Source organism: Montipora foliosa, chromosome 10 (assembly GCF_036669935.1).
Source record: "Montipora foliosa isolate CH-2021 chromosome 10, ASM3666993v2, whole genome shotgun sequence".
Lineage (NCBI taxonomy): Eukaryota > Metazoa > Cnidaria > Anthozoa > Scleractinia > Acroporidae > Montipora > Montipora foliosa.
The window spans coordinates 20,918,297-20,930,368 of NC_090878.1; the positions used below are offsets into that span (position 1 = coordinate 20,918,297).

The following is a 12,072-nucleotide window of genomic DNA, read 5'->3' on the forward strand; positions in this document are numbered from 1 at the left end:
ATACGTGGGAAGGGATGGGGAAAAAATGGGGGAAAGGGGGGGTTATCATGGGGGGAGGGGAGAAAATGGGGAGGTGATCACTAAGAAGGGAGAGGAAGAGACGGTTATCTGGCAGAGAAGAAAGGAAAAGGGTGGTCACGGGATGAAGAGAAGGAAGGAGAAAGTGAGGAAACAGAGGAAAGAAATGATGAGAGGTGATGATGAGGAAAATAAGGGAGAGCAGGGTGATGGCAGCAGTGAGAAGGCAGGATGTGCACAGAAGACGAAAGCCAAAAGATGGTTTTTCTTTTTTTGGTCCGAATGTTAATTAATTTTTTAATAGAAGCAAAATCAACCAATCATATCGTTGGATATGGGTCACGTGACCAAAACTGCTTGATCCACCGATTTTTAGACGTGATATTGAAATTTTGGAAATTCTAGCTTTCTGATTGGTCAATATTAGTCACGTGACCCATATCCTGCACCATGATTGGTTGAATTTGCTTCCCGTCTTTTAAACAATAGAATTTGCTCTGAAAAATATCGTGGTAGTAGCTTTCGCTGATTACCTTTTGAAATATCGAGGTTTCAAAGCGTTCCACATCTAACTTGTTCTGTACTAGGTACTCCACTTTTTGAAGAGTTTTTGAAATCCACAAATTCTTCATTTTGAGCTGTAAAGGGAAGAAACAATCGTAAATGTTTTGAAGACGAATTAACATAATATAACAAAAGATGACAATGGCTTATTATTGTTTAAATCTTTGTTTTTCAAAGTAATGTTATTGTCTTCACCATTTTCTACCCAGAAGATTCCTTAACGTTTGGACCAAAACTTGTGAAGCTCTTCGACAGAAATATGTAGGTTTCACCGTTGAATTTTGCAATCTTCAATTAAAATAACATTTTTAATCCTAACGTTTTCAGTGGCGAGTACTTAATGAGAAAAAATAAAGTATGATAATGAAATAGCTTTTGCCAAAACAATACCGAGAAAACAATGTTTGATTATTGTAACAATCTTTTGTGTTATTGTTTTTGAAAGCCGTCCTATTGTTTTTCATCGTACAGCGAAATTTCGCATGACGTCCCATTGTTATTAATGTCACTAACCAGAGGTTTATTGGCTGTTGAAACAATGCCTTTTGTTCAGTGGTTGACAAATTTGAATATCAAAAGAAATTTTGCTGTCGATCTTTGTAAACAATGAATCCTAACGTTTTCAGTGGCGATTACTTAATGAGAAAAAATAAAGTATGATAATGAAATGGCTTTTGCCAAAACAATACCGAGAAAACAACGTTTGATTATTGTAACAATCTTTTGTGTTATTGTTTTTGAAAGCCGTCCTATTGTTTTTCATCGTACAGCGAAATTTCGCATGACGTCACCATTGTTATTAATGTAACTAACCAGAGGTTTATTGTCTGTTTAAACAATGCCTTTTGTTCAGTGGTTAACAAATTTGAATATCAAAAGAAATTTTCCTCTCGATCTTTGTAAACAATGAATTGGGCTTGACTAAATAGAGTTTTAGAATCGGTGAAAAACATTGTACATACCTTCAGAGTAGACGAAATGCGGCTCAATCCAACTCCTGTTCCGTTTTTTGTGTTTCGTGACTGTCAAAAGACTTCAATCCTGAATGGTGACCGGTTAATTATTTTTTGGGTATGCTAATTAGCTCTTCTGGACGCATTGTAGAATAAACATTTTGGCCATGCATGCATGAAGGTAAATTAGCATAACAACAAAAAATGTTTTTTATCGGGGGCCATGATGAAAGAGACTAAAACTGCATCCACATTGGTATCAAAAGGAACAAAACAATGGAGCTTTGCCCTGAAACAAAAACAAGAATCCAAATCAATAGAACGGTAACGAAAGAGGAACCTGCTAAATACAATGCAACACAATGAAAGACACAACAGAAGCTCTCCTCCGAAAACCATAGAATTCCAATTGTTTCACTGAATTGGTGTCTTTTGCGTTGGAATTTTCTGCTGTAAACAAGAGGCTACAAGTAGCCTATACTCGGGCCTGCAAAAGTACAGTGGTGTATCGTTAATTTAGCACTAAAGAAAAGAAAACAGAGAAGTCTGTCCTTCTTACATCGGCCTTACATTGCGATTCTCATGATGTTCGACTGTGTATGTAGTGAATACCCAGACCCAGATTATCTTCATTACAGGTGGTGACAATGACCACTGGACACGAGGTAAAATTTGAGAAAAGCACATTGTTTTTTACTGATCGATGGTTATTCTTGCTCAGTGTTTGAGAAAGGAAACGCTAATTGAACGGTTTAAGATGAAACGAAATGACTCATCGAAACATCTTTTGCAGAAAAAAAATGAAAGAGAAACGAAGGTGAGATGTATAAACATCTTTCAAAGATGACCAACCTTTCGTGCATTGATGCACGTAAAAAAAAACTTTGTCACGTGCGCGACACGTGAAGATGTGCACTATATCTAAACTCTTGAAAATACTTTCAGAAGTACAAAGTCCCTTGAGGATGAATCCATAGCACGAGAATCAAGTATTTAAAATATACCATTTGTTGTAATTTAAATACTCACAGTAGCATGCACCCAATTGTCAAAATAAATATGTTATTTGCCAGCTGGGAGGCCCGTATAGAGAAAAACTGTGGCCGAGGCATTGAAATTGCTGCTCGAGGCCGCAGGTCGAGGGCAGCTTTTTCAAGACCGATATCACATTTTTTTGCTATACGGACAGACCCTTTGCTGGTAAATAATTTTGTTTCTCGTCTCTCTCTCTCCCATCCTCTCTTAAAATCACTTGTTTTAATTGTTGACTCGCACCGCGCTTGATAGCGAATGCAGTATTAAAGCGACTTACAAACTGAACATTTCAAAGAGAAATATTTTTTATTTGAATTCTATTTCCAAACCTCTTGTCTAATGAAAAATAACCTCTGTACGTAAACGGAGTCGGTGTCAAAAAAATTGTGTTTCGTTTCCGGAATGGCAAGGGCAGGAGAAAAGATAGAATACTGTAGTGTGGATCACTTGGCCTGTCATTGTTATTTCGCTTCGTGTATTGAAACTCTCGAGAAATAAAGATAGAAATGTGAACGCAAACTCTCTGAACGGTGAGAAGCGTGTCAAGGAATATTAACCATTAATGTCACTGTTCCTTGGTATAAACATGCATAATTCGCTTTTAAACACATAACGCAAGGCGCAATGGAACTAGACAACAGACGTATTGGGGTTTTTTTGAGGGAAACACTGCCTTACGGCTGGTTAGCCTATGCGACTTCCAGATTTCGTGACAAAGATCTCTCCAGCGCTACGAGCTGAGTGGTAAACAGGAAGTGCTGGATCGGACAAGAGGATTGACTAGTGAGCAATGTACAAAGGCAACGAGCCAACAAGCTTGGGGGAAGTCGCTGCGCAGCCTTAAACCACACCACGCAGGTGATAAATACAACCCATCGCCAAAGGGAGAGAGGGAGGGGGTGAACTTTGACAAATTGCAAACAGCTAGTTGATTTACTATAGAAGACAAACTGCCAAGTGAACCTTGGACGACTAACTGAGGCTTTTATAGCTAGACCTTGTCTATTAAAATAGCCAGTTGCACAGGTTCTACCATGTAGCAGGTAAGCATTACACCGTGCTCTTTAGCACTAATGAATGAGGCTTTAACAGATTTGGCCAATGCAGGTGTACGTTATAATCTGACATCTAGAAACAAAGTCTTCATGTCCTCGTTTTATTTACAAGAAACCCGTTGATTGTATGACCTTGAACGGCCGACTACAAAGAACGCGAAGATAACTATCGCGACATGAATAGCCCTTCTAGTACGGTCACGTAACATTAACCGTATTTACTGATAGTGCTGTAAAATCTCATTTAAAGAGGCGAACAGATACTCGTTTATGTGCACAATACATCGAAGCATAACGTCTACAAATACCTTCAAATACTTACCCCTGCATAACATTTTAAATTCCGTTTTCCGTGAATCTTCTCATGATTACATGCGTTACATTTGCCTCGTTAATCCAATTTATTACGAAGACTTGTTTGCGTTACTAATTAACACGAAAAGGGATAACTTGGGAATTTCTAACAATATATCCTTTAATCTAACCCAAACTCATTCAGATATCCAAAACGTCCTAAGCATGATCCATTTCCTTCGTTTTTGGGTTTGTCAGCATTACGATTTGCAATATTTCAGGTTTACGTGTTCACAAGTTTGTTTTTGTATCTCGAATATGTTTAGATATAAAAAACTCTGTTTTGATTGGTCACTCTATCTCACTGTGTAAATAGTTCACCCTGAATTCAAAATAAATACGTTCCGTTTCCGAGAAAACAAAACAACAACATTCTTTTACAAATCGTACCGCGTATTCCTGATTTCTGTATTAAATTTAACTTTCATTTTCCAAATGGTCTGGATCGCACAAGTGTTGCTAAAATTTTTAAAAATACAAACACTTTTTTAAGTTTAAGGAACATGCTTCGATGTTTCAAATATCATTTTGCATTTACCTGTTCATCCACGCTTTTGGAAAAGTGTTACATACCACGTGCTTACATTTAAACGCATACCTGAGGTAGCTCCTATAGTTGTGTTTACGAGCAAGTGATCTCCTTGGCTAGTAATACGATGAAATGTGGATGACCTCCGTACATTGTTAACCAAATACGTTCCAGCAAGTTTCCTCTTTTTCTGCTGTTATAAAATGGACGTCTCAGCCTTTTCTCTGTAATTCTGCTCGGTTCTCGGGCACGTCTATGTCAATGCACACGCAAATCACGTATACAACTAAAGTAAACTCACTTGTGCTTATCGAGACCTGTATTTCTCCTTTGGAATCAAGTCTTTATTACCATTGAGAATCAAATAACTGTACAGTCTTTCAAACTACATCACATTTATTTTCTAAAGAGCTGATCACAGTCTCCACTGATGACATCAAATCTTGTAAAACTAGAACAGAACTATATACACAAGATGGCAGTGAACAACGATCGCTAATACGGCTAGTTGAACAAACGATAGAAGCTAGACCACTACAAGAAACAAACTGTTTAACAACAACAAACTAAAAAACGCAATAGACAAAAAACTTATCTCCGTAGTCAATGGTACACTGAGCGGGAGGCTCTTTGTTCGCGGTGAAAATGGTACAAGCGTGAGGCCATTTGTTCGCTGTGCCAATGTTTTTACTTTGTCTTCAGAAGATCCCAATATGGCGTCCATTTGTTAGTGGAGTTATTGTCTTTGTCGCTGTCATCTTCAGAGTAGTTCTCAATAAGGTACCCGCTGCTCATTAAAGAATTTGTATTTTGACTTGTATCACTTTCAATAGTTGCGTCCATTTCAGTTACATTCGAGTATATTTTTGTTTCATTCAGTTCGCGGAACGACTTGTTTCAAAGCTGACGCTTAACATCTTTTAGTGTGGGTCTACCGGGAAAAGCCTATGCCTTTCTTTGTATGTGTTTTGAGCGCCCCAAGAAGAAATCGATTAAGCCAACGCAATGTCGATCTTCAGTAATCCGAAATAACGCATCACAGTGCTCTTCATAGTCTTCGATTACGTGTTTGCTTTAAATAACCAATGTAGACAGCGCCACGGGGCTTCTATTGTGCATTACCCAATCAAAACACCGCCACGTGCTTTCTATTGTGCATTTCCCAATCAAACACCGCCACGTTATTCTTTTGTGCATTTTGCTGCACAGGAAAAAAAAACTGAAATCAAACGTCTTTTATAACTCGTGCCCCTACGGGCCCGAGTAATAAAGTGAATACATGACGTCATAGCGGTCCCGCTGTTATTATAACACAAAGAAACTGCGCCCATATTGACCAGGATTCAAGGTCTTATTAGCATTAATACAAAAGAATATTTTAAAGGAAGTCATGATGAAAAGGCCCAGCCCATGTCTTGAGTGGCATCACAAGGAACCTTAACAATGCAGCCTAAAGTTTAGGAATGTCACAAACCATGAATACTAATCACAATAAGGTCGCCATTGTTTAAGAGTCCTTGAATTCTTTGATTGCATTCACGTGATAAGACGGCCATGTTGGTGCAAAAAAAATGGAAAATGAAGCTTACGTTATGCACAACAATAGAGTCAAATTTCCAAAAGACTTTTTCACTACTGTTCTTTTCAACAACATGGCCGCCGTAACGTGAGGTGAAATCAAAGAATTGTGCGTTGGTGTTATTTTTGTGTGGAAAGCGGCCATTTTATGAACAGAAGCTATTCTTACAAGGCTAGCAGGTCTTATAAGGAGGTCAACACTTCTGGCAGAGTACCCAACGGATCCACTCCTCAAAATATCCGCTCCTCAGGCTAAGAATTTGCTGGCTGGTTACTCAATAATGGATGAGAAACTCTAGCTGGGAATTTTGCCGAAACGTTTTTCTTGCTGTAGTCGACCCTTTGAATATGATGCTGGCTGGAAAAATAATTTCGCTTCCCTTCTGGCTTCCTGCGGCTTTTGAAATTGTGCTCTGGATAATTTTGGCTGGATCAGTAAAATGACACCTAGTCAGGAAAGGTCAAAGATAGCGCTGGCTGTGAGTGATAACTAAGGTGCACCGCAGGCTAGTGCAAAGTCGAGCGCGTGTATAAAATTGTCACTAAATTGATAGAAAATTCAAAGAGAAAAAAGGCTTGTACAAAATGTTAACTGAATACGTCAGTCATTAAAACGCTGTCAACAAAAAATGCAATTTATTTTTTAAACATCCCTGTCTTTTGTTATGGTGTCAATGTTAGGACTTAGACAGACAACTCATTTTATTTATTGCGCGCGGATATTCCATCTCAGTAGTGGCGGTTATAGTCGCGGTCGTTGTTTTGTGACTCTAGTTTTGGTGATGCAAGTGAATTTTTGCGGGTTTTGGACAATTTTTGCTACATCCAAACTCTGCTGATTTCTAGGTAAGTAATCTTTTCATCTATGTCCTTCCTTTCATCTGAATGTCTTTTTGCAGGTTCTGGTAAGTTTCTTTATGGTCTCAACTGTCTTTTGTATTTCGTGAACCATCTTTAGTGCATCCTTCAGTCAGTAGCTGGCAGGGTCACTGTTCCAGTAGTCTGGTTAAGAGATCATCATAAAAGTATGTCCAGCAGGTAAGAACGCCTTTTGATTTTATCATGTTGATCTTGACAAGGCATGCACCTTCGTTAAACCATGGCTGTTCAGAAACACTTTTGTTTGACTGTAGCACATAAGGTCTTTTCCTTTCAGTCCTTTGGTTTCAACAAAATGCCAGCAGCAAATAGAATGCTAAACGGAGTGATATGTGTAGTTCCATATTCGCGAAAATATAGCCATCGCGTTCGTGTCTTGATTTCCAGAAATATGAATTTCACTAAGAAAATGGAAGTGAACCGTTGTTGCAGCTAAAACCACCCCAAATAGATGTGGTTAGTCTTGTTACCTATATGCTATAGACGATAATTTAGAGTGGAAAATAACAAAAAAGAAATACATTTGCCTAATCAGAGCGATTTTGCTTCTGAAGTGTTTTGCGGGCATCATTCTGGACAACCATTCTGAGATAAGGCGTGTCTTTCGATTGACCTCAGATGTTTTTGTCTGTTTGGTGTATTGGTTTACCAGATACATCTAGGCACCCTTCAGAATCGTTTTAGATGTAGAACTGCCTAAGTGTTGGTTAGCGTTGTGTTGAGTCTAAGTGTTGGTCAGCGGTCTCTGAGTAAGATGGCCGCGAATTTTGAAGCTCCGAGCTAAAGTGGATAAAAGTTGCATTTCTTCTATTTCTTTTTTATATTTATTCGACTACATGTAATATTTTCTTTGCTAACATGACAAATTAAACAACATTTAATTTTTTTTTTCTGGAGAAAACAGCTTGCATTTTTCACTCGTTAAACATAAGACAGTGTGTCTAGGCTGTATTCCCCGACTCTTGTTTCGGCTTTTTGGGGTCAAAGTTGTCCCAGGAGTGCCCCCCTCCCGCCGGGGTTTCACCCTGTCCAGGTAATAGTGTTTGTAACCAGCAAGACAACGATGTATTTCAATAGCTTAACCAGCTCAAACAAGCAGTTGCTAAGTTTGTTTCATTTACATAATAAAAATTACTGTCACTGCTTTAAGTTAATTTTCAAGAACATTTTGTTTATCAATTAAAATAAATATCGGTAAGGAAATGTAAAAAAGCAGTGCTTAAATTAGAAATGCTCTTGCATCAGAAGGCAAATCCTGCCGACCAGGAACAAAACCACAGAAAATAAATATGCGTGTCATGATCTCTCACTGCGAAAAAGGCGGCATTAAATCGCATTTGCTCATAGAACCATCTACTTTCCTCTTCCCAACTTATCTAGGAAGATCGAAAGAGACTCTGCTCGCAGGGTATGACGTCCACGACCATTATCTCCGTCTTTTATTACACATTTTTTACATATAATCGCAAAAAATATTAAATTTTATTCGGCAGACAAATATGTTGATTGCACCTAAGCACGAACGAAATGAAATTGTCCAGAGCTTGTAAATGTAAAGGTAGCAAAGACAGATGGATAACTTATAGACTGCTAGCAGTCCCTTTCTAGATAGTCGCGAGAGCGTGCGAGCGTGCGACTGGAGCAAGGAGAAAAACACGAGAAGAGACTCTTCCCATGCCCCCTCCGATTGTTCGCTCCAGTTTTCGTCAGTTTTGTTGTTGCTTTATTTGAAAGCCTTAAGAACATGTAACCATAGCCCAGTCCTTGTTTGAAAAAAAAAAAACGAGATCTCATGTATCATGCTATCACAAAAACGGTGCCTAAGGCATGGCGAGTGACGAGGAGTTTTTGAGACACGGTGAATGTCATTATAAAACATAACATGATTCTTTGTAGATTAAATGCTCTTTACAAGTAGGCAAATTCAATATTAGAAAAACTTGTGCTATCAAGACCATTAAGAAAAATGTGTACACTAATGACGATTAATTTTGTACTTGATGTAGAAGCATAATAATTTCATACAAACTGTATTGCTTTCTGGGGATAGAAACGGCAGCTCCGCTTTTAGGCTTGGCTAAATCTTAGACTATATATCATATGGAGCACGAAGCATAAAAAGTGTTGTTTGTTCGTCCGTCGTTTTCAAAGATGACCAATGACGCTGCGTTTACTGGTTATGTGTCCCTCTGTGACTGATTAATCCAAACGTACTGCGGTGCACCAAACAATCGACCACAAATTTGGCCTTCAGTTGATGATTGGTAGTTTGTGGACGATTGACTCTTGACTTATGGTGACCTTTTTTCTGTGCTTCTGTACTCCTGCGCCGTGGTATTTGTAGGATGTTTCGCGTAGATTACATAAACAGTGTGTTGCTATAACATGAAGAGTGCAGTGTAAAACGGGAGCGGTGAGCGATGTTTGACATTAAAGATCTTTGTTGTGTTTAATCCGGCTCATCTAGTTGAATCTGTTCCTGGTATTCTATAGTATTTAACATTATTAAAAACTGAACTACAGACATCAGATTTCCAGCATTTTCATTGGCTCGCCAGACACAGGCTATCAGTTCTTAGTATCACCAAACTAGTGGACTAATGCAAATCCTGCATATTAATTGGCTACGCTACTATTCGAAATAATCCTCGAGTAGCGAAAAGCGTGACGCCTTCTTTCCCAAATAATCTTTCTTCAACTTGCATTTGCTAACTTTATTATTCCCTTTTATTTCCACTAGTTGGGTGATACTAAAACAATTAGACCCTTCGCCCTCAAGGGCCACGAGTGAATAGCCCATTCGGCTTCGCCTCGTGGGCTATTGACCCGTAGCCCTTGCGGGCTACAGGTCTAATTGTTAAATATACCTGCTGTACCTAATATGGTCAAGGAACGCTTCAGCAATAAAGCGAACTGAAAATATTTTGCAGCTTTGAGAAAAAATGACCGACAAAAGCCGTTTGGGACCGGAATTGACCGAGGCAGATAAATAAAATCAACATGGAGGAGTTGTTGATCCTGGAGTTTTTTAATAAAGCAATTGTTCTACTCGGGCTTGCTGGATATAAAATGATTATAACTTCATATCCAGCGCTTCGTCGTAGAATAATTAACAATTACCCCGTGAGCGCGCGTTGAATATGAGATAGTAAATAGCCAACGAGGCGCGCAGAGCCGAGTTGGCTATAACCAGTCTCATATCATATCAGTTCTAATTTGTGAGGTTTCCCTATCTCGGGCGACCCTCAGAAAACGAATTATACGTCGAGAGAAAATGAAAGGGAAACGAAAAATGTTTTCACAAGTTTAAACGAGAAAGCTCTACACAATTATGATTAATACATTTCGTTTTATTCCTCCATATAGGTAAAACATCAGCTGGGTTACATTTCTATATCACTACAAATTAACACGTGAACCATTATTCCTTTAAGGTTTCTTGCATTCTCTATATTTTCAACAGCCTAATCTTTCCGCAGCGGCACAAAGTTCTTGTTTACGCCGAGAAAAATCGTTCATATACGGCGAACCCATCCCCTCCTCATTCTGAAATTAAAAGAAGAGAGAGAAAAATATTAAGACCTTCATTCCAAGCATCCATATATAAACTATAAGAATAAAGATAAGCGAACTAAGTTTAAGCAAACTTTTCAAAATTTCAATAACTTTATAATTAAAAAACCGATAAAATTTGTGGTGTTATCTGGTTCCTTGTCGTTTCATTTTAGAGTTATTTCGTGATGTTGTATCAATACTCTCAATTATGCGAGGTTTCGTTCCTTTTTAAAAGACTGTTTCGATGTCTCCATTCTTTTCAGTGTCATTATGCGTAGTGGACCAATTTCAACGCCAATTTCATTTGTTGAATCAGCCGTTCCCGAAAATACCAACGGAAAAAAGGGCGGCTCTCAGATTCAGAGTGTCGAGCAGTGAATAATCCTGATAGGAATTATAAGCTACGGTTACTTACGCGGGCACTTTTCTTTTCTTCGAAAAATCTTTTCTTGCCGTTTTTTATGCCGCTGGCTGATTTACTTATTAAAGCTGTCACCAGAAGAAGGGTTAAAGCGAAGAAGAGTGCTTTGTTTACCATGCTGTAGGGTGAGGGATCACCTATGTGCTTCTTTCTTGCAGCTCGTAATTGAGTTCGCAGAAGTTAGTATACCTGATCGAAAAGCTATTGAAAACGCGCTTATATATATATAACTTTTATATTTTTATTTATTTATTTTTTTTGCCGTTGGGTTTTCCGGTAAGAATCGTTTGCACGATTCATATTAGGATACCCTCTAAATTATCAAACACAATATTCTAATAGTTGATATTTCGATTAATTGGTAACATCCTGCCGAAGATGATTAGTTTCTCCTGAAACGTGATAACATTCATTGAAACAGTCAAAAGCCTGAGTGTTCTGAGAATTAAAGATCTAGAGTAATGATATTTTCTATCATATTCATTATGAGAAGTATGCCTAAAATAAAAGAGACTGAGCAAAAAGCGAAAAGAGAGCGAAAAGAAAGGAACCTTAATTGCCAACGAGAGAAATTTCTAAAGTGATTGGATATTGCCTCCAGTAATATTTTTACAGTCACTAATTGTTTTTTGGTTGATTATTGACTTTTGTGGCAAAATTATATCCGCTCCCCAAGGCCAGCTAGAGCTAGATTTTAAAATACAATTTCCAGCCAGGATCTTTACTTTAAGAGCTTTTCCCAGCCAGGATATTTACCAAAAAGGCATTTCCCCAGCCAGGAATGTCTCTTTCTACCCTTTTTTGCCAGCAAAAAAAATAACCAACATTAAGCCAGCCAGGAAAATAAATTGAGCCATTTTATCCAGGTGATACAAAAAAATAAATAACTAACTCAACGAAAGCTTGGTGGTGTTTTAGCCATTTTCTTTGCTTATGATTTCGGTGCAGATTAACCGTGTCGGAAACAAGGTAATTAGTATTGATTTAACTAATGTTGATGTTATGATTGCGAGATATCTGTCCGGAAATCGAGCGTTACTTTCTGTTTGCTCCGATAAATAAGTTTGTTTATCCTTTGTGTGAAAGATCTTTATAGCCAATCAGCTTACGTGTGATCAAGGTGCGTCCATG

General features: G+C 38.2%; 2 long non-coding RNA genes across 3 annotated transcripts in view; both read right to left on the minus strand.

The window, feature by feature from the left end:
• LOC137973979 (uncharacterized) overlaps positions 1-5,674 on the minus strand; it is a 6,594-nt gene extending 920 nt beyond the window's left edge. For both annotated transcript variants that reach the window (XR_011117356.1, XR_011117355.1), the window contains exons 1-3: positions 3,948-5,674; positions 1,545-1,824; positions 552-656 (exon numbers count right to left, since the gene is read on the minus strand). This is a non-coding gene — a long non-coding RNA (uncharacterized lncRNA). The remainder of the gene's footprint in view (positions 1-551; positions 657-1,544; positions 1,825-3,947) is intronic.
• A 4,620-nt stretch (positions 5,675-10,294) lies between these two features.
• Positions 10,295-11,150, minus strand: LOC137973912 (uncharacterized). The gene is made up of 2 exons (XR_011117341.1): positions 10,936-11,150; positions 10,295-10,511 (listed from the first exon to the last, which is right to left on the minus strand). It is a non-coding gene; the product is annotated as an uncharacterized lncRNA (long non-coding RNA).
• Between the last annotated feature and the right edge of the window lie 922 nt (positions 11,151-12,072).